We start from the raw sequence: 19,357 nt of genomic DNA on the forward strand, positions 1-19,357 counted from the left end.
CCATATCGAATACCTTGCATGACTTGAAATGCATGAAATAAAATTACACAAGTTAACTTTCATGTCCTTATGGTTTGTACTTTCACCAAATAAAAATAATTTTTTCCATTCATTTCCTATTACATCCTTTCCCCAATCATCCTTGATCAATTTTTTCAATTTTTCATGAAACACTTCAAGCCCTTTACATTCAAAAAATACATGCATCAGAGTTTCTGGATCAGTCTTACATACATCACATTCTCTATTCACGTTTTTATTAATTTGATGAATTACCACCTTCGTATATATTCTATTATGTCTCAATTTAAAATCCAAATTTTCACAATCCAATCCATTATACTTCACACTTAAGTTCTTCCATATTGTCTTTACATTAAATCCTGGAAACAGTTTTGGCCACACAGCTTCCGATGCAGGCAATTTGACTTCCCTTTTCACAAATATTTTATACATCATTTTTGTAGTTACATCAGTCAGATATTTCTTTTCACCATCTTTGACAATAAACATTTCTGGCATTCCCCAATTCCCTGGTTTAGCGGTGTCTCTCTCAATCATTTCTACCCAACTTCTGGGCAAACTTGTTTTAATATTTTCACATACAGAGTCCACCTTTGATTTTTCAATTTCATCATCCCATTCCACCACATAATCATAAATGGCTCTATTTGGTAAAAAACCTTTCACATATTCATAAGCCACATCCTTTACTTGTCTTACTCCCGCTTTCATGTACAATCTATTATATAACATTTTCCCTTTCAACCGTATCTTTGGATTCAAAAATATTGGCTGCTTGTGTATTTGATTTATATTTTCACACTCATATCCCACATCTACTAAAAATTCAGCCCATGCACTAAAAACTTCTTGATAAAATATAGGTATATTTTCAAACATTGGCTTCTTTAAGGCCATAAATATCCCTTCTTCCCCACATTCACCACATTTATCCAAATAATCCCTCATATAACCTTTCCATCCATAATCCGCTTTATCGCATACATACTTCTTTATTGTTTTCACTCTTATAGCCTTTCTTTTTACATCTAAGTCAATCAGCTTCAATCCACCCTCCTTGTAATCTGCTATTAATGTTTTGGTTGATATTTTCACTCCTTTCCCTCCCCACAAAAATATGTTCACAACCTCCCTTACTGCATTCAACACCCAATCAGGTAAGTCAATTACTCCCATCACATAATTACATTTAGTAAGCAATAGTGAATTAACTACTACTACCCTACCTCTTAATCTTAAATCTCTTAATCGCCAAAACTGTAAAACTTGTTTTATTTTATTTAAAATCCCAGTCCATGTGACATCTCTCGCCTCTTTTACATTTACTCCTATATTCACACCCAAAATCTTCATATATTCCTTTGTTATTTTAAAAGGGATACCTTGTCCTTCTATATCTACACCACCTACTCCCATTATTTCTGACTTATCAATATTTATTTTTGCACCTGATGCTTTCCCGTATGTTTCCATATGTTTCATTATCCTATTTATACTTGCTATATCCTTAACTTTAAATGTTGTATCATCTGCATACTGATGAATTATGCTTATTCCCCCATATGGAACTTGGATTCCTCTTATTTCCTTATCTCTTTTTACCAGTGTTGCCAACGGTTCAGCTGTTATTGAATACAACAACGCCGACAGTGGACATCCCTGCCTGACCGACCTCTCCAAAGGAAAGGAATCTGTTAAAACTCCATTAATCTTTACACAACTTTTTGAATTACTATATACTAGATTTATCCATCTCAAAATCCTCTCCCCAAAACCAAATCTTCTCATTACTTGTTCTATAAAACTGTGCTCTACCCTGTCAAAAGCCTTATTTAGATCCATACATAAAATCAACCCCCCTTCCCCATCCTTTCCCATCCTATCCACTACATCTCTTATTGTGCATACTGTATCTGTGATATCCCTACCCGGTATGCTATACGCTTGACTTGGAGATATTATACTTCCCACTACCTCTTTTATTCTGTTAGCTAATACTTTTGTCAGTATTTTATAATCTGTATTTAAAAGACTCAACGGCCTGTAATTTTCCAACTTAAGCCGACTGCCTTTATTTTTATACCAGATAGTGATTACTCCTAAACCCATTGTTTCTGGCACCTCCCCTCTCTCTTCCATACTTTTATATAACTTCCATAAAATAGGCGCTAAAATCTCTATGAATGTCTTGTAAAACTCATGAGTTAACCCATCCGATCCTGGACTTTTATTTGGTTTTGTTTGTCTTATTGCTTCTTTTATTTCTTCAATACTTATTTCTCTATCACACATATTTTTTTCACCCTCTTTTAACTTAGCACTTAACGTTTCTAGAACCTCATCTACACACTCTTGTTTTACACCTTCTTTCTTAAACAATCTCTCATAAAACGCTTCTACTACTCCTATTATTTCCACATAATCAGTTACCTTTACCCCTTTTTCATTTTCCAGTTCCATAATATGATTTCTCTTCTGCTTTCTTTTCTCTAAATTCAGAAAGAACTTTGTGCTTCTTTCTCCTTCCACCACATACTGTGCTCTACTCCTTACTTTTGCACCCTCACTTTTTTCTCTTTCATACTCATCTATTTCTTCTTTTATCTGACAAAAACTATCTTTCCCGTACTCAGGATTGCTATCTATTTTTTCTGCCTCTTTCTCCATTGCCTTTTTCATTGCCTCTAGTTTACTTTTTCTCATAAAATCCCTTTGTTTTGAGTACCTAATACTTCTTTTTTTAATTTTTTCTTTCATTCTTTCCCACCACTCACAAACATTTTCATCAAACAATAGATTTTCCATTTCATAACTTATACATTTCCTGATATTTTCCTTGTAAGCCTCTTCCAATAATATAGATGAATTCAAACACCACCCTCCCCCTCCTCTTTCTCCCATATCTGTACCTATCTTTACTTTCATAGAAGCATGATCGCTTATCCCTAAAAAACTGTATTTCACACTTTTAACATAATTTAATATTTCCCTTTTAATTAAACATAAATCTATCCTACTTTGTTTTAAACTTCCCATTACCATTTGCCTTCTAGAGAACTCCCTCTTATATGGGTTTTCTTCTCTCCAAACGTCAACCATATCATCGCTTTGCATCCACTCGTTTAAATATTTCCTAGACACATCCGATTTGAAATTCGCACAGCTTGATGCATCTAATCTTGTGCACCACACATTGAAATCTCCAACCACTATACATTTCCCTTTACATAATGGTTTCATTTCTTTAAAAACTTCCTTTCTTTCAGTTTCCACATTAGGTGCATAGATATTTATCAACCTATACAATACATTACAAAACATAAATTCTATAACTAACAATCTTCCTTTTTCATCTTTATATATTTGCTTTACACAGTTCACTCTTTCCCTTTTTATCAAAATCGCCACACCACATGCTCTTTGATTGCCATGATTAACAATAATATCCTCTTCCCATAGTTTTTTTATGTTTTCCATAATATCCTCTGACCAATGCGTCTCTTGTAAACAAATAATATCTGCTTTCATTAATCCAATCATCTTCTTAACCTTATTTATTTCTCTTAATCCATTCCCATTTAAGCAAGCAATGTCCATTATGCCCCACATAGCGTATATTGCAGTTAAAAGAAATCTATGGTTCATTTAAATAAAACCAAAATCTTACTTTTTCCCACTGTGCTCTTCTGTTCCTTTCATCTTTCTTTTCCTCTGCGTGTTCCTCTCCTCACATGTGTCCATTTCCTCCCCCACATTTGTTCCAGAAGTCTCTAACACCACATTCTCTCCTCCTTCTCCGTCGAGCTTCTCCTTCATTCTCCTCACCTCCTGGAGTTTCGTACCTTGATTTTTGACATTACCACCTTCTTGCCTTTCATGACCACTTTCAGTTGTCTCTGCTTCTCCTTCGTCAGATCTCAGTCCCTTCGAAGTTTTCATATATCCAGCCTCTGAACTTGTCTCTTTATGCAGCTCTAATTTCCCACCTTTCTTTTCTTCTTTCTCCTTCCTCTGAAACTGCCCTGAGACCACCTTCTCTTGAACGGTCTCCCTCCCAGTTACTCTGTGATCTACCGTTTCATCTTTTCTGCTCCAGGTGTCCCTCCCCATCTCCTCCACAGCCACTGATTCTTCCTCCTCCTCATCCACCTCATACAGATCCGACAGCTCCTCTTCTCTTTCCTCTTCTTCCATCTCCCCCGGGGTTTCACACACACATAAACCAGTTCTCATCTTGCACATATTACAGATGCCTTCATTGCATTCTCGTACATAATGTCCTTGTTTGCTACACCTAAAGCACTTAAAGCTCGGACAGTCTCTCACTACATGCCCCGGTTGAATGCACAAACGACACACTTTTACCTGTCTGTCATGTATGACTCGGAAGTGCTCCACTCCCCCCACTGTCTCAAACTTTGTAGAATACGGCAATGATTTGACAGTGTCCGTGAATTTGACTTTCAAAAATCTTGTTCCGTCCGCGATATCAGTTCCTGGCCACATTCTCCTTTTGATACTTGAAGCCGCCGTCACTCCCCATTCCATCAGCTTTCGCAATATCTCTTCATCCAGGATATAGGTAGGCAGGCCCAGGAACGAAACCACCATCTCATTGCTACTTATTTCTTTCGCCATAATTCTACTGTTTTTTATTTTCAGTCCATCCAATATTTTCTCCTTTCCTCTCTCCTCCTCCATTGTCAGCTCATATTCTCGTGGTGTTTTATATCTGCATCCGATCAACCACTCCACACTCCTCTCTTACTTTCTTCAACATTTCCTTCATGGTAATTCTGTCTTCACCTTCTATCACCACAAATACGGTTAGCCTCTTCTCATAATTCCTCCTACTTTGTTCACCTTCGTCCTCCTTCTCTCTCACATTCCTCTTGTCCAATCCTCTTTCCTTCTCCATGTTCTCCATCTGCATCTCCCACCTTCTCAGAACTATAAGTATTTATCCCCAAACAGCAAAAGCTGCTTGGGGATTAAATAACTTTGTCGAAAGCAAGTCCCTTGCTTGTTTGAAGTTGTTTTCCAGTAATCACAGATTCCCAGCTCTTCCAAACAATCAGTCTCCACCTGTGCTCTTCACTGACTCACTCACTTCCTGAATTCCACAAGAGGGCGCTCAGGGTGGTATGGCCATAAGCGAGGGCTGCTCCAAAAAGTGGGCTATTTAAAGATCAGCCTCCGTAAAAGCCAGCATATTATATAAATAGTGAAGAAAAGGCAAAAGCTTACAGCACCTGGTATTCCCAGGCGGTCTCCCATAAAAGTGTAACAATCGGCCTCATCAGCCGAGTTACAAGACTAAAATGGGGTCAGATTTAACTGTGAGAGATGACTAGTGGTTAAAAGAATGAGACATAAAAGAAAATTGGTTTAAATAGATTTGGTGTATTTACAAGGTTCACATAAAAGACTTTAAAACAACACGATAAAACTAGGTAAACTCTGTTAAAAGAATACAGTTCATTTGTCCATACCCTAAAAACAGGTAAACTCTGTTAAAAGAATACAGTTCATTTGTCCATACCCTAAAAACAGTCCAAGAACCCCAGTGTGTTGATAAGTCCAATGTGAGTGTCCACCAGTGTATATACAATCCACAGAAAGTGTAATCCAAAGTTTGCAGGTGGTGAATGGAAAGGTGAGCTCTAAAATTAGCAACTCCTCAATCCAACAGTTTGGTGACTGTCCTTTGTTTGTCATGCTGCTCTCTTATACAGTTGTACTTCCTGCTTCCTGTCATGTGTCTAGTCACATGACAGGCCAACCATCCATTTATTAAAGACACATACACTTAAAATGTTAAGAGTAATAAAATGGCCTAAAAAACATGTAAAACACTTAAAACTCTATAATACATGTAAATGATTGTAATAAATAGAGCGGTAAAACACGTCTTTCTAAAAGCCAGCATATTATATAAATAGTGAAGAAAAGGCAAAAGCTTACAGCAACTGGTATTCCCAGGCAGTCTCCCATCCAAGTATTAACCAGGCCCGACGCTGCTTAGCTTCCGAGATCAGACGAGATCGGGCGCTCTCAGCGCGGTATGGCCATAAGCGAGGGCTGCTCCAAAAAGTGGGCTATTTAAAGATCAGCCTCCGTAAAAGCCAGCATATTATATAAATAGTGAAGAAAAGGCAAAAGCTTACAGCACCTGGTATTCCCAGGCGGTCTCCCATCCAAGTACTAACCAGGCCCGACGCTGCTTAGCTTCCGAGATCAGACGAGATCGGGCGCTCTCAGCGCGGTATGGCCATAAGCGAGGGCTGCTCCAAAAAGTGGGCTATTTAAAGATCAGCCTCCGTAAAAGCCAGCATATTATATAAATAGTGAAGAAAAGGCAAAAGCTTACAGCACCTGGTATTCCCAGGCGGTCTCCCATAAAAGTGTAACAATCGGCCTTATCAGCCGAGTTACAAGACTAAAATGGGGTCAGATTTAACTGTGAGAGATGACTAGTGGTTAAAAGAATGAGACATAAAAGAAAATTGGTTTAAATAGATTTGGTGTATTTACAAGGTTCACATAAAAGACTTTAAAACAACACGATAAAACTAGGTAAACTCTGTTAAAAGAATACAGTTCATTTGTCCATACCCTAAAAACAGGTAAACTCTGTTAAAAGAATACAGTTCATTTTTCCATACCCTAAAAACAGTCCAAGAACCCCAGTGTGTTGATAAGTCCAATGTGAGTGTCCACCAGTGTATATACAATCCACAGAAAGTGTAATCCAAAGTTTGCAGGTGGTGAATGGAAAGGTGAGCTCTAAAATTAGCAACTCCTCAATCCAACAGTTTGGTGACTGTCCTTTGTTTGTCATGCTGCTCTCTTATACAGTTGTACTTCCTGCTTCCTGTCATGTGTCTAGTCACATGACAGGCCAACCATCCATTTATTAAAGACACATACACTTAAAATGTTAAGAGTAATAAAATGGCCTAAAAAACATGTAAAACACTTAAAACTCTATAATACATGTAAATGATTGTAATAAATAGAGCGGTAAAACACGTCTTTCTAAAAGCCAGCATATTATATAAATAGTGAAGAAAAGGCAAAAGTTTACAGCACCTGGTATTCCCAGGCGGTCTCCCATCCAAGTACTAACCAGGCCCGACGCTGCTTAGCTTCCGAGATCAGACGAGATCGGGCGCTCTCAGCGCGGTATGGCCATAAGCGAGGGCTGCTCCAAAAAGTCGGCTATTTAAAGATCAGCCTCAGTAAAAGCCAGCATATTATATAAATAGTGAAGAAAAGGCAAAAGCTTACAGCACCTGGTATTCCCAGGCGGTCTCCCATCCAAGTACTAACCAGGCCCGACGCTGCTTAGCTTCCGAGATCAGACGAGATCGGGCGCTCTCAGCGCGGTATGGCCATAAGCGAGGGCTGCTCCAAAAAGTGGGCTATTTAAAGATCAGCCTCCGTAAAAGCCAGCATATTATATAAATAGTGAAGAAAAGGCAAAAGCTTACAGCACCTGGTATTCCCAGGCGGTCTCCCATAAAAGTGTAACAATCGGCCTTATCAGCCGAGTTACAAGACTAAAATGGGGTCAGATTTAACTGTGAGAGATGACTAGTGGTTAAAAGAATGAGACATAAAAGAAAATTGGTTTAAATAGATTTGGTGTATTTACAAGGTTCACATAAAAGACTTTAAAACAACACGATAAAACTAGGTAAACTCTGTTAAAAGAATACAGTTCATTTGTCCATACCCTAAAAACAGGTAAACTCTGTTAAAAGAATACAGTTCATTTGTCCATACCCTAAAAACAGTCCAAGAACCCCAGTGTGTTGATAAGTCCAATGTGAGTGTCCACCAGTGTATATACAATCCACAGAAAGTGTAATCCAAAGTTTGCAGGTGGTGAATGGAAAGGTGAGCTCTAAAATTAGCAACTCCTCAATCCAACAGTTTGGTGACTGTCCTTTGTTTGTCATGCTGCTCTCTTATACAGTTGTACTTCCTGCTTCCTGTCATGTGTCTAGTCACATGACAGGCCAACCATCCATTTATTAAAGACACATACACTTAAAATGTTAAGAGTAATAAAATGGCCTAAAAAACATGTAAAACACTTAAAACTCTATAATACATGTAAAAGATTGTAATAAATAGAGCGGTAAAACACGTCTTTCTAAAAGCCAGCATATTATATAAATAGTGAAGAAAAGGCAAAAGCTTACAGCACCTGGTATTCCCAGGCGGTCTCCCATCCAAGTACTAACCAGGCCCGACGCTGCTTAGCTTCCGAGATCAGACGAGATCGGGCGCTCTCAGCGTGGTATGGCCATAAGCGAGGGCTGCTCCAAAAAGTGGGCTATTTAAAGATCAGCCTCCGTAAAAGCCAGCATATTATATAAATAGTGAAGAAAAGGCAAAAGCTTCCAGCACGTGGTATTCCCAGGCGGTCTCCCATCCAAGTACTAACCAGGACCTACGCTGCTTAGCTTCCGAGAGCAGACGAGATCGGGCGCTCTCAGCGCGGTATGGCCATAAGCGAGGGCTGCTCCAAAAAGTGGGCTATTTAAAGATCAGCCTCCGTAAAAGCCAGCATATTATATAAATAGTGAAGAAAAGGCAAAAGCTTACAGCACCTGGTATTCCCAGGCGGTCTCCCATCCAAGTACTAACCAGGCCCGACGCTGCTTAGCTTCCGAGATCAGACGAGATCGGGCGCTCTCAGCGCGGTATGGCCATAAGCGAGGGCTGCTCCAAAAAGTGGGCTATTTAAAGATCAGCCTCCGTAAAAGCCAGCATATTATATAAATAGTGAAGAAAAGGCAAAAGCTTACAGCACCTGGTATTCCCAGGCGGTCTCCCATAAAAGTGTAACAATCGGCCTTATCAGCCGAGTTACAAGACTAAAATGGGGTCAGATTTAACTGTGAGAGATGACTAGTGGTTAAAAGAATGAGACATAAAAGAAAATTGGTTTAAATAGATTTGGTGTATTTACAAGGTTCACATAAAAGACTTTAAAACAACACGATAAAACTAGGTAAACTCTGTTAAAAGAATACAGTTCATTTGTCCATACCCTAAAAACAGGTAAACTCTGTTAAAAGAATACAGTTCATTTGTCCATACCCTAAAAACAGTCCAAGAACCCCAGTGTGTTGATAAGTCCAATGTGAGTGTCCACCAGTGTATATACAATCCACAGAAAGTGTAATCCAAAGTTTGCAGGTGGTGAATGGAAAGGTGAGCTCTAAAATTAGCAACTCCTCAATCCAACAGTTTGGTGACTGTCCTTTGTTTGTCATGCTGCTCTCTTATGCAGTTGTACTTCCTGCTTCCTGTCATCTGTCTAGTCACATGACAGGCCAACCATCCATTTATTAAAGACACATACACTTAAAATGTTAAGAGTAATAAAATGGCCTAAAAAACATGTAAAACACTTAAAACTCTATAATACATGTAAATGATTGTAATAAATAGAGCGGTAAAACACGTCTTTCTAAAAGCCAGCATATTATATAAATAGTGAAGAAAAGGCAAAAGCTTACAGCACCTGGTATTCCCAGGCGGTCTCCCATCCAAGTACTAACCAGGCCCGACGCTGCTTAGCTTCCGAGATCAGACGAGATCGGGCGCTCTCAGCGCGGTATGGCCATAAGCGAGGGCTGCTCCAAAAAGTGGGCTATTTAAAGATCAGCCTCCGTAAAAGCCAGCATATTATATAAATAGTGAAGAAAAGGCAAAAGCTTACAGCACCTGGTATTCCCAGGCGGTCTCCCATAAAAGTGTAACAATCGGCCTTATCAGCCGAGTTACAAGACTAAAATGGGGTCAGATTTAACTGTGAGAGATGACTAGTGGTTAAAAGAATGAGACATAAAAGAAAATTGGTTTAAATAGATTTGGTGTATTTACAAGGTTCACATAAAAGACTTTAAAACAACACGATAAAACTAGGTAAACTCTGTTAAAAGAATACAGTTCATTTGTCCATACCCTAAAAACAGGTAAACTCTGTTAAAAGAATACAGTTCATTTGTCCATACCCTAAAAACAGTCCAAGAACCCCAGTGTGTTGATAAGTCCAATGTGAGTGTCCACCAGTGTATATACAATCCACAGAAAGTGTAATCCAAAGTTTGCAGGTGGTGAATGGAAAGGTGAGCTCTAAAATTAGCAACTCCTCAATCCAACAGTTTGGTGACTGTCCTTTGTTTGTCATGCTGCTCTCTTATGCAGTTGTACTTCCTGCTTCCTGTCATCTGTCTAGTCACATGACAGGCCAACCATCCATTTATTAAAGACACATACACTTAAAATGTTAAGAGTAATAAAATGGCCTAAAAAACATGTAAAACACTTAAAACTCTATAATACATGTAAATGATTGTAATAAATAGAGCGGTAAAACACGTCTTTCTAAAAGCCAGCATATTATATAAATAGTGAAGAAAAGGCAAAATCTTACAGCACCTGGTATTCCCAGGCGGTCTCCCATCCAAGTACTAACCAGGCCCGACGCTGCTTAGCTTCCGAGATCAGACGAGACCGGGCGCTCTCAGCGCGGTATGGCCATAAGCGAGGGTTGCTCCAAAAAGTGGGCTATTTAAAGATCAGCCTCCGTAAAAGCCAGCATATTATATAAATAGTGAAGAAAAGGCAAAAGCTTACAGCACCTGGTATTCCCAGGCGGTCTCCCATAAAAGTGTAACAATCGGCCTTATCAGCCGAGTTACAAGACTAAAATGGGGTCAGATTTAACTGTGAGAGATGACTAGTGGTTAAAAGAATGAGACATAAAAGAAAATTGGTTTAAATAGATTTGGTGTATTTACAAGGTTCACATAAAAGACTTTAAAACAACACGATAAAACTAGGTAAACTCTGTTAAAAGAATACAGTTCATTTGTCCATACCCTAAAAACAGGTAAACTCTGTTAAAAGAATACAGTTCATTTGTCCATACCCTAAAAACAGTCCAAGAACCCCAGTGTGTTGATAAGTCCAATGTGAGTGTCCACCAGTGTATATACAATCCACAGAAAGTGTAATCCAAAGTTTGCAGGTGGTGAATGGAAAGGTGAGCTCTAAAATTAGCAACTCCTCAATCCAACAGTTTGGTGACTGTCCTTTGTTTGTCATGCTGCTCTCTTATACAGTTGTACTTCCTGCTTCCTGTCATGTGTCTAGTCACATGACAGGCCAACCATCCATTTATTAAAGACACATACACTTAAAATGTTAAGAGTAATAAAATGGCCTAAAAAACATGTAAAACACTTAAAACTCTATAATACATGTAAATGATTGTAATAAATAGAGCGGTAAAACACTTCTTTCTAAAAGCCAGCATATTATATAAATAGTGAAGAAAAGGCAAAAGCTTACAGCACCTGGTATTCCCAGGCGGTCTCCCATCCAAGTACTAACCAGGCCAGACGCTGCTTAGCTTCTGAGATCAGACGAGACCGGGCGCTCTCAGCGCGGTATGGCCATAAGCGAGGGCTGCTCCAAAAAGTGGGCTATTTAAAGATCAGCCTCCGTAAAAGCCAGCATATTATATAAATAGTGAAGAAAAGGCAAAAGCTTACAGCACCTGGTATTCCCAGGCGGTCTCCCATAAAAGTGTAACAATCGGCCTTATCAGCCGAGTTATAAGACTAAAATGGGGTCAGATTTAACTGTGAGAGATGACTAGTGGTTAAAAGAATGAGACATAAAAGAAAATTGGTTTAAATAGATTTGGTGTATTTACAAGGTTCACATAAAAGACTTTAAAACAACACGATAAAACTAGGTAAACTCTGTTAAAAGAATACAGTTCATTTGTCCATACCCTAAAAACAGGTAAACTCTGTTAAAAGAATACAGTTCATTTGTCCATACCCTAAAAACAGTCCAAGAACCCCAGTGTGTTGATAAGTCCAATGTGAGTGTCCACCAGTGTATATACAATCCACAGAAAGTGTAATCCAAAGTTTGCAGGTGGTGAATGGAAAGGTGAGCTCTAAAATTAGCAACTCCTCAATCCAACAGTTTGGTGACTGTCCTTTGTTTGTCATGCTGCTCTCTTATACAGTTGTACTTACTGCTTCCTGTCATGTGTCTAGTCACATGACAGGCCAACCATCCATTTATTAAAGACACATACACTTAAAATGTTAAGAGTAATAAAATGGCCTAAAAAACATGTAAAACACTTAAAACTCTATAATACATGTAAATGATTGTAATAAATAGAGCGGTAAAACACGTCTTTCTAAAAGCCAGCATTTTATATAAATAGTGAAGAAAAGGCAAAAGCTTACAGCACCTGGTATTCCCAGGCGGTCTCCCATCCAAGTACTAACCAGGCCCGACGCTGCTTAGCTTCCGAGATCAGACGAGATCGGGCGCTCTCAGCGCGGTATGGCCATAAGCGAGGGCTGCTCCAAAAAGTGGGCTATTTAAAGATCAGCCTCCGTAAAAGCCAGCATATTATATAAATAGTGAAGAAAAGGCAAAAGCTTACAGCACCTGGTATTCCCAGGCGGTCTCCCATCCAAGTACTAACCAGGCCCGACGCTGCTTAGCTTCCGAGATCAGACGAGATCGGGCGCTCTCAGCGCGGTATGGCCATAAGCGAGGGCTGCTCCAAAAAGTGGGCTATTTAAAGATCAGCCTCCGTAAAAGCCAGCATATTATATAAATAGTGAAGAAAAGGCAAAAGCTTACAGCACCTGGTATTCCCAGGCGGTCTCCCATAAAAGTGTAACAATCGGCCTTATCAGCCGAGTAACAAGACTAAAATGGGGTCAGATTTAACTGTGAGAGATGACTAGTCGTTAAAAGAATGAGACATAAAAGAAAATTGGTTTAAATAGATTTGGTGTATTTACAAGGTTCACATAAAAGACTTTAAAACAACACGATAAAACTAGGTAAACTCTGTTAAAAGAATACAGTTCATTTGTCCATACCCTAAAAACAGGTAAACTCTGTTAAAAGAATACAGTTCATTTGTCCATACCCTAAAAACAGTCCAAGAACCCCAGTGTGTTGATAAGTCCAATGTGAGTGTCCACCAGTGTATATACAATCCACAGAAAGTGTAATCCAAAGTTTGCAGGTGGTGAATGGAAAGGTGAGCTCTAAAATTAGCAACTCCTCAATCCAACAGTTTGGTGACTGTCCTTTGTTTGTCATGCTGCTCTCTTATACAGTTGTACTTCCTGCTTCCTGTCATGTGTCTAGTCACATGACAGGCCAACCATCCATTTATTAAAGACACATACACTTAAAATGTTAAGAGTAATAAAATGGCCTAAAAAACATGTAAAACACTTAAAACTCTATAATACATGTAAATGATTGTAATAAATAGAGCGATAAAACACGTCTTTCTAAAAGCCAGCATATTATATAAATAGTGAAGAAAAGGCAAAAGCTTACAGCACCTGGTATTCCCAGGCGGTCTCCCATCCAAGTACTAACCAGGCCCGACTCTGCTTAGCTTCCGAGATCAGACGAGACCGGGCGCTCTCAGCGCGGTATGGCCATAAGCGAGGGCTGCTCCAAAAAGTGGGCTATTTAAAGATCAGCCTCCGTAAAAGCCAGCATATTATATAAATAGTGAAGAAAAGGCAAAAGCTTACAGCACCTGGTATTCCCAGGCGGTCTCCCATAAAAGTGTAACAATCGGCCTTATCAGCCGAGTTACAAGACTAAAATGGGGTCAGATTTAACTGTGAGAGATGACTAGTGGTTAAAAGAATGAGACATAAAAGAAAATTGGTTTAAATAGATTTGGTGTATTTACAAGGTTCACATAAAAGACTTTAAAACAACACGATAAAACTAGGTAAACTCTGTTAAAAGAATACAGTTCATTTGTCCATACCCTAAAAACAGGTAAACTCTGTTAAAAGAATACAGTTCATTTGTCCATACCCTAAAAACAGTCCAAGAACCCCAGTGTGTTGATAAGTCCAATGTGAGTGTCCACCAGTGTATATACAATCCACAGAAAGTGTAATCCAAAGTTTGCAGGTGGTGAATGGAAAGGTGAGCTCTAAAATTAGCAACTCCTCAATCCAACAGTTTGGTGACTGTCCTTTGTTTGTCATGCTGCTCTCTTATACAGTTGTACTTACTGCTTCCTGTCATGTGTCTAGTCACATGACAGGCCAACCATCCATTTATTAAAGACACATACACTTAAAATGTTAAGAGTAATAAAATGGCCTAAAAAACATGTAAAACACTTAAAACTCTATAATACATGTAAATGATTGTAATAAATAGAGCGGTAAAACACGTCTTTCTAAAAGCCAGCATATTATATAAATAGTGAAGAAAAGGCAAAAGCTTACAGCACCTGGTATTCCCAGGCGGTCTCCCATCCAAGTACTAACCAGGCCCGACGCTGCTTAGCTTCCGAGATCAGACGAGATCGGGCGCTCTCAGCGTGGTATGGCCATAAGCGAGGGCTGTTCCAAAAAGTGGGCTATTTAAATATCAGCCTCCGTAAAAGCCAGCATATTATATAAATAGTGAAGAAAAGGCAAAAGCTTACAGCACCTGGTATTCCCAGGCGGTCTCCCATCCAAGTACTAACCAGGCCCGACGCTGCTTAGCTTCCGAGATCAGACGAGATCGGGCGCTCTCAGCGCGGTATGGCCATAAGCGAGGGCTGCTCCAAAAAGTGGGCTATTTAAAGATCAGCCTCCGTAAAAGCCAGCATATTATATAAATAGTGAAGAAAAGGCAAAAGCTTACAGCACCTGGTATTCCCAGGCGGTCTCCCATAAAAGTGTAACAATCGGCCTTATCAGCCGAGTTACAAGACTAAAATGGGGTCAGATTTAACTGTGAGAGATGACTAGTGGTTAAAAGAATGAGACATAAAAGAAAATTGGTTTAAATAGATTTGGTGTATTTACAAGGTTCACATAAAAGACTTTAAAACAACACGATAAAACTAGGTAAACTCTGTTAAAAGAATACAGTTCATTTGTCCATACCCTAAAAACAGGTAAACTCTGTTAAAAGAATACAGTTCATTTGTCCATACCCTAAAAACAGTCCAAGAACCCCAGTGTGTTGATAAGTCCAATGTGAGTGTCCACCAGTGTATATACAATCCACAGAAAGTGTAATCCAAAGTTTGCAGGTGGTGAATGGAAAGGTGAGCTCTAAAATTAGCAACTCCTCAATCCAACAGTTTGGTGACTGTCCTTTGTTTGTCATGCTGCTCTCTTATGCAGTTGTACTTCCTGCTTCCTGTCATCTGTCTAGTCACATGACAGGCCAACCATCCATTTATTAAAGACACATACACTTAAAATGTTAAGAGTAATAAAATGGCCTAAAAAACATGTAAAACACTTAAAACTCTATAATACATGTAAATGATTGTAATAAATAGAGCGGTAAAACACGTCTTTCTAAAAGCCAGCATATTATATAAATAGTGAAGAAAAGGCAAAAGCTTACAGCACCTGGTATTCCCAGGCGGTCTCCCATCCAAGTACTAACCAGGCCCGACGCTGCTTAGCTTCCGAGATCAGACGAGATCGGGCGCTCTCAGCGCGGTATGGCCATAAGCGAGGGCTGCTCCAAAAAGTGGGCTATTTAAAGATCAGCCTCCGTAAAAGCCAGCATATTATATAAATAGTGAAGAAAAGGCAAAAGCTTACAGCACCTGGTATTCCCAGGCGGTCTCCCATAAAAGTGTAACAATCGGCCTTATCAGCCGAGTTACAAGACTAAAATGGGGTCAGATTTAACTGTGAGAGATGACTAGTGGTTAAAAGAATGAGACATAAAAGAAAATTGGTTTAAATAGATTTGGTGTATTTACAAGGTTCACATAAAAGACTTTAAAACAACACGATAAAACTAGGTAAACTCTGTTAAAAGAATACAGTTCATTTGTCCATACCCTAAAAACAGGTAAACTCTGTTAAAAGAATACAGTTCATTTGTCCATACCCTAAAAACAGTCCAAGAACCCCAGTGTGTTGATAAGTCCAATGTGAGTGTCCACCAGTGTATATACAATCCACAGAAAGTGTAATCCAAAGTTTGCAGGTGGTGAATGGAAAGGTGAGCTCTAAAATTAGCAACTCCTCAATCCAACAGTTTGGTGACTGTCCTTTGTTTGTCATGCTGCTCTCTTATACAGTTGTACTTCCTGCTTCCTGTCATGTGTCTAGTCACATGACAGGCCAACCATCCATTTATTAAAGACACATACACTTAAAATGTTAAGAGTAATAAAATGGCCTAAAAAACATGTAAAACACTTAAAACTCTATAATACATGTAAATGATTGTAATAAATAGAGCGGTAAAACACGTCTTTCTAAAAGCCAGCATATTATATAAATAGTGAAGAAAAGGCAAAAGCTTACAGCACCTGGTATTCCCAGGCGGTCTCCCATCCAAGTACTAACCAGGCCCGACGCTGCTTAGCTTCCGAGATCAGACGAGACCGGGCGCTCTCAGCGCGGTATGGCCATAAGCGAGGGCTGATCCAAAAAGTGGGCTATTTAAAGATCAGCCTCCGTAAAAGCCAGCATATTATATAAATAGTGAAGAAAAGGCAAAAGCTTACAGCACCTGGTATTCCCAGGCGGTCTCCCATAAAAGTGTAACAATCGGCCTTATCAGCCGAGTTACAAGACTAAAATGGGGTCAGATTTAACTGTGAGAGATGACTAGTGGTTAAAAGAATGAGACATAAAAGAAAATTGGTTTAAATAGATTTGGTGTATTTACAAGGTTCACATAAAAGACTTTAAAACAACACGATAAAACTAGGTAAACTCTGTTAAAAGAATACAGTTCATTTGTCCATACCCTAAAAACAGGTAAACTCTGTTAAAAGAATACAGTTCATTTGTCCATACCCTAAAAACAGTCCAAGAACCCCAGTGTGTTGATAAGTCCAATGTGAGTGTCCACCAGTGTATATACAATCCACAGAAAGTGTAATCCAAAGTTTGCAGGTGGTGAATGGAAAGGTGAGCTCTAAAATTAGCAACTCCTCAATCCAACAGTTTGGTGACTGTCCTTTGTTTGTCATGCTGCTCTCTTATGCAGTTGTACTTCCTGCTTCCTGTCATCTGTCTAGTCACATGACAGGCCAACCATCCATTTATTAAAGACACATACACTTAAAATGTTAAGAGTAATAAAATGGCCTAAAAAACATGTAAAACACTTAAAACTCTATAATACATGTAAATGATTGTAATAAATAGAGCGGTAAAACACGTCTTTCTAAAAGCCAGCATATTATATAAATAGTGAAGAAAAGGCAAAATCTTACAGCACCTGGTATTCCCAGGCGGTCTCCCATCCAAGTACTAACCAGGCCCGACGCTGCTTAGCTTCCGAGATCAGACGAGACCGGGCGCTCTCAGCGCGGTATGGCCATAAGCGAGGGTTGCTCCAAAAAGTGGGCTATTTAAAGATCAGCCTCCGTAAAAGCCAGCATATTATATAAATAGTGAAGAAAAGGCAAAAGCTTACAGCACCTGGTATTCCCAGGCGGTCTCCCATAAAAGTGTAACAATCGGCCTTATCAGCCGAGTTACAAGACTAAAATGGGGTCAGATTTAACTGTGAGAGATGACTAGTGGTTAAAAGAATGAGACATAAAAGAAAATTGGTTTAAATAGATTTGGTGTATTTACAAGGTTCACATAAAAGACTTTAAAACAACACGATAAAACTAGGTAAACTCTGTTAAAAGAATACAGTTCATTTGTCCATACCCTAAAAACAGGTAAACTCTGTTAAAAGAATACAGTTCATTTGTCCATACCCTAAAAACAGTCCAAGAACCCCAGTGTGTTGATAAGTCCAATGTGAGTGTCCACCAGTGTATATACAATCCACAGAAAGTGTAATCCAAAGTTTGCAGGTGGTGAATGGAAAGGTGAGCTCTAAAATTAGCAACTCCTCAATCCAACAGTTTGGTGACTGTCCTTTGTTTGTCATGCTGCTCTCTTATACAGTTGTACTTCCTGCTTCCTGTCATGTGTCTAGTCACATGACAGGCCAACCATCCATTTATTAAAGACACATACACTTAAAATGTTAAGAGTAATAAAATGGCCTAAAAAACATGTAAAACACTTAAAACTCTATAATACATGTAAATGATTGTAATAAATAGAGCGGTAAAACACTTCTTTCTAAAAGCCAGCATATTATATAAATAGTGAAGAAAAGGCAAAAGCTTACAGCACCTGGTATTCCCAGGCGGTCTCCCATCCAAGTACTAACCAGGCCAGACGCTGCTTAGCTTCTGAGATCAGACGAGACCGGGCGCTCTCAGCGCGGTATGGCCATAAGCGAGGGCTGCTCCAAAAAGTGGGCTATTTAAAGATCAGCCTCCGTAAAAGCCAGCATATTATATAAATAGTGAAGAAAAGGCAAAAGCTTACAGCACCTGGTATTCCCAGGCGGTCTCCCATAAAAGTGTAACAATCGGCCTTATCAGCCGAGTTATAAGACTAAAATGGGGTCAGATTTAACTGTGAGAGATGACTAGTGGTTAAAAGAATGAGACATAAAAGAAAATTGGTTTAAATAGATTTGGTGTATTTACAAGGTTCACATAAAAGACTTTAAAACAACACGATAAAACTAGGTAAACTCTGTTAAAAGAATACAGTTCATTTGTCCATACCCTAAAAACAGGTAAACTCTGTTAAAAGAATACAGTTCATTTGTCCATACCCTAAAAACAGTCCAAGAACCCCAGTGTGTTGATAAGTCCAATGTGAGTGTCCACCAGTGTATATACAATCCACAGAAAGTGTAATCCAAAGTTTGCAGGTGGTGAATGGAAAGGTGAGCTCTAAAATTAGCAACTCCTCAATCCAACAGTTTGGTGACTGTCCTTTGTTTGTCATGCTGCTCTCTTATACAGTTGTACTTACTGCTTCCTGTCATGTGTCTAGTCACATGACAGGCCAACCATCCATTTATTAAAGACACATACACTTAAAATGTTAAGAGTAATAAAATGGCCTAAAAAACATGTAAAACACTTAAAACTCTATAATACATGTAAATGATTGTAATAAATAGAGCGGTAAAACACGTCTTTCTAAAAGCCAGCATTTTATATAAATAGTGAAGAAAAGGCAAAAGCTTACAGCACCTGGTATTCCCAGGCGGTCTCCCATCCAAGTACTAACCAGGCCCGACGCTGCTTAGCTTCCGAGATCAGACGAGATCGGGCGCTCTCAGCGCGGTATGGCCATAAGCGAGGGCTGCTCCAAAAAGTGGGCTATTTAAAGATCAGCCTCCGTAAAAGCCAGCATATTATATAAATAGTGAAGAAAAG

The 19,357-nt window shown here is 39.1% G+C and overlaps 19 non-coding genes and 1 pseudogene across 19 annotated transcripts; all 20 read right to left on the reverse strand.

Annotated features, from left to right (window-relative positions):
• Positions 1 to 5,981: 5,981 nt before the first annotated feature.
• LOC141319384 (5S ribosomal RNA) lies at positions 5,982 to 6,100 on the reverse strand. The gene has a single exon (XR_012353643.1). It is a non-coding gene; the product is annotated as a 5S ribosomal RNA (ribosomal RNA).
• Positions 6,101 to 6,184: 84 nt separating this feature from the next.
• On the reverse strand, positions 6,185 to 6,303 carry LOC141318941 (5S ribosomal RNA). The gene has a single exon (XR_012353226.1). It is a non-coding gene; the product is annotated as a 5S ribosomal RNA (ribosomal RNA).
• An 801-nt stretch (positions 6,304 to 7,104) lies between these two features.
• Positions 7,105 to 7,223, reverse strand: LOC141313787 (5S ribosomal RNA). The gene has a single exon (XR_012349864.1). It is a non-coding gene; the product is annotated as a 5S ribosomal RNA (ribosomal RNA).
• Positions 7,224 to 7,307: 84 nt separating this feature from the next.
• Positions 7,308 to 7,426, reverse strand: LOC141318953 (5S ribosomal RNA). Its single transcript, XR_012353237.1, has one exon. It is a non-coding gene; the product is annotated as a 5S ribosomal RNA (ribosomal RNA).
• An 801-nt stretch (positions 7,427 to 8,227) lies between these two features.
• On the reverse strand, positions 8,228 to 8,346 carry LOC141296839 (5S ribosomal RNA). Its single transcript, XR_012341306.1, has one exon. It is a non-coding gene; the product is annotated as a 5S ribosomal RNA (ribosomal RNA).
• Positions 8,347 to 8,430: 84 nt separating this feature from the next.
• Positions 8,431 to 8,549, reverse strand: LOC141346201 (5S ribosomal RNA; annotated as a pseudogene).
• Positions 8,550 to 8,633: 84 nt separating this feature from the next.
• Positions 8,634 to 8,752, reverse strand: LOC141318965 (5S ribosomal RNA). The gene has a single exon (XR_012353248.1). It is a non-coding gene; the product is annotated as a 5S ribosomal RNA (ribosomal RNA).
• Positions 8,753 to 9,553: 801 nt separating this feature from the next.
• LOC141318976 (5S ribosomal RNA) lies at positions 9,554 to 9,672 on the reverse strand. Its single transcript, XR_012353259.1, has one exon. It is a non-coding gene; the product is annotated as a 5S ribosomal RNA (ribosomal RNA).
• Positions 9,673 to 10,473: 801 nt separating this feature from the next.
• Positions 10,474 to 10,592, reverse strand: LOC141318366 (5S ribosomal RNA). The gene has a single exon (XR_012352686.1). It is a non-coding gene; the product is annotated as a 5S ribosomal RNA (ribosomal RNA).
• An 801-nt stretch (positions 10,593 to 11,393) lies between these two features.
• LOC141319372 (5S ribosomal RNA) lies at positions 11,394 to 11,512 on the reverse strand. The gene has a single exon (XR_012353631.1). It is a non-coding gene; the product is annotated as a 5S ribosomal RNA (ribosomal RNA).
• Positions 11,513 to 12,313: 801 nt separating this feature from the next.
• LOC141318988 (5S ribosomal RNA) lies at positions 12,314 to 12,432 on the reverse strand. Its single transcript, XR_012353270.1, has one exon. It is a non-coding gene; the product is annotated as a 5S ribosomal RNA (ribosomal RNA).
• Positions 12,433 to 12,516: 84 nt separating this feature from the next.
• On the reverse strand, positions 12,517 to 12,635 carry LOC141319000 (5S ribosomal RNA). Its single transcript, XR_012353281.1, has one exon. It is a non-coding gene; the product is annotated as a 5S ribosomal RNA (ribosomal RNA).
• An 801-nt stretch (positions 12,636 to 13,436) lies between these two features.
• Positions 13,437 to 13,555, reverse strand: LOC141318332 (5S ribosomal RNA). The gene has a single exon (XR_012352654.1). It is a non-coding gene; the product is annotated as a 5S ribosomal RNA (ribosomal RNA).
• Positions 13,556 to 14,356: 801 nt separating this feature from the next.
• On the reverse strand, positions 14,357 to 14,475 carry LOC141296960 (5S ribosomal RNA). Its single transcript, XR_012341317.1, has one exon. It is a non-coding gene; the product is annotated as a 5S ribosomal RNA (ribosomal RNA).
• Positions 14,476 to 14,559: 84 nt separating this feature from the next.
• LOC141319011 (5S ribosomal RNA) lies at positions 14,560 to 14,678 on the reverse strand. Its single transcript, XR_012353292.1, has one exon. It is a non-coding gene; the product is annotated as a 5S ribosomal RNA (ribosomal RNA).
• An 801-nt stretch (positions 14,679 to 15,479) lies between these two features.
• On the reverse strand, positions 15,480 to 15,598 carry LOC141319022 (5S ribosomal RNA). Its single transcript, XR_012353302.1, has one exon. It is a non-coding gene; the product is annotated as a 5S ribosomal RNA (ribosomal RNA).
• An 801-nt stretch (positions 15,599 to 16,399) lies between these two features.
• LOC141311532 (5S ribosomal RNA) lies at positions 16,400 to 16,518 on the reverse strand. The gene has a single exon (XR_012348997.1). It is a non-coding gene; the product is annotated as a 5S ribosomal RNA (ribosomal RNA).
• Positions 16,519 to 17,319: 801 nt separating this feature from the next.
• LOC141318367 (5S ribosomal RNA) lies at positions 17,320 to 17,438 on the reverse strand. Its single transcript, XR_012352687.1, has one exon. It is a non-coding gene; the product is annotated as a 5S ribosomal RNA (ribosomal RNA).
• Positions 17,439 to 18,239: 801 nt separating this feature from the next.
• Positions 18,240 to 18,358, reverse strand: LOC141319373 (5S ribosomal RNA). Its single transcript, XR_012353632.1, has one exon. It is a non-coding gene; the product is annotated as a 5S ribosomal RNA (ribosomal RNA).
• Positions 18,359 to 19,159: 801 nt separating this feature from the next.
• On the reverse strand, positions 19,160 to 19,278 carry LOC141319034 (5S ribosomal RNA). The gene has a single exon (XR_012353313.1). It is a non-coding gene; the product is annotated as a 5S ribosomal RNA (ribosomal RNA).
• Positions 19,279 to 19,357: the final 79 nt, after the last annotated feature.

Source organism: Garra rufa, chromosome 1 (genome assembly GCF_049309525.1).
Source record: "Garra rufa chromosome 1, GarRuf1.0, whole genome shotgun sequence".
NCBI classification, from domain to species: domain Eukaryota; kingdom Metazoa; phylum Chordata; class Actinopteri; order Cypriniformes; family Cyprinidae; genus Garra; species Garra rufa.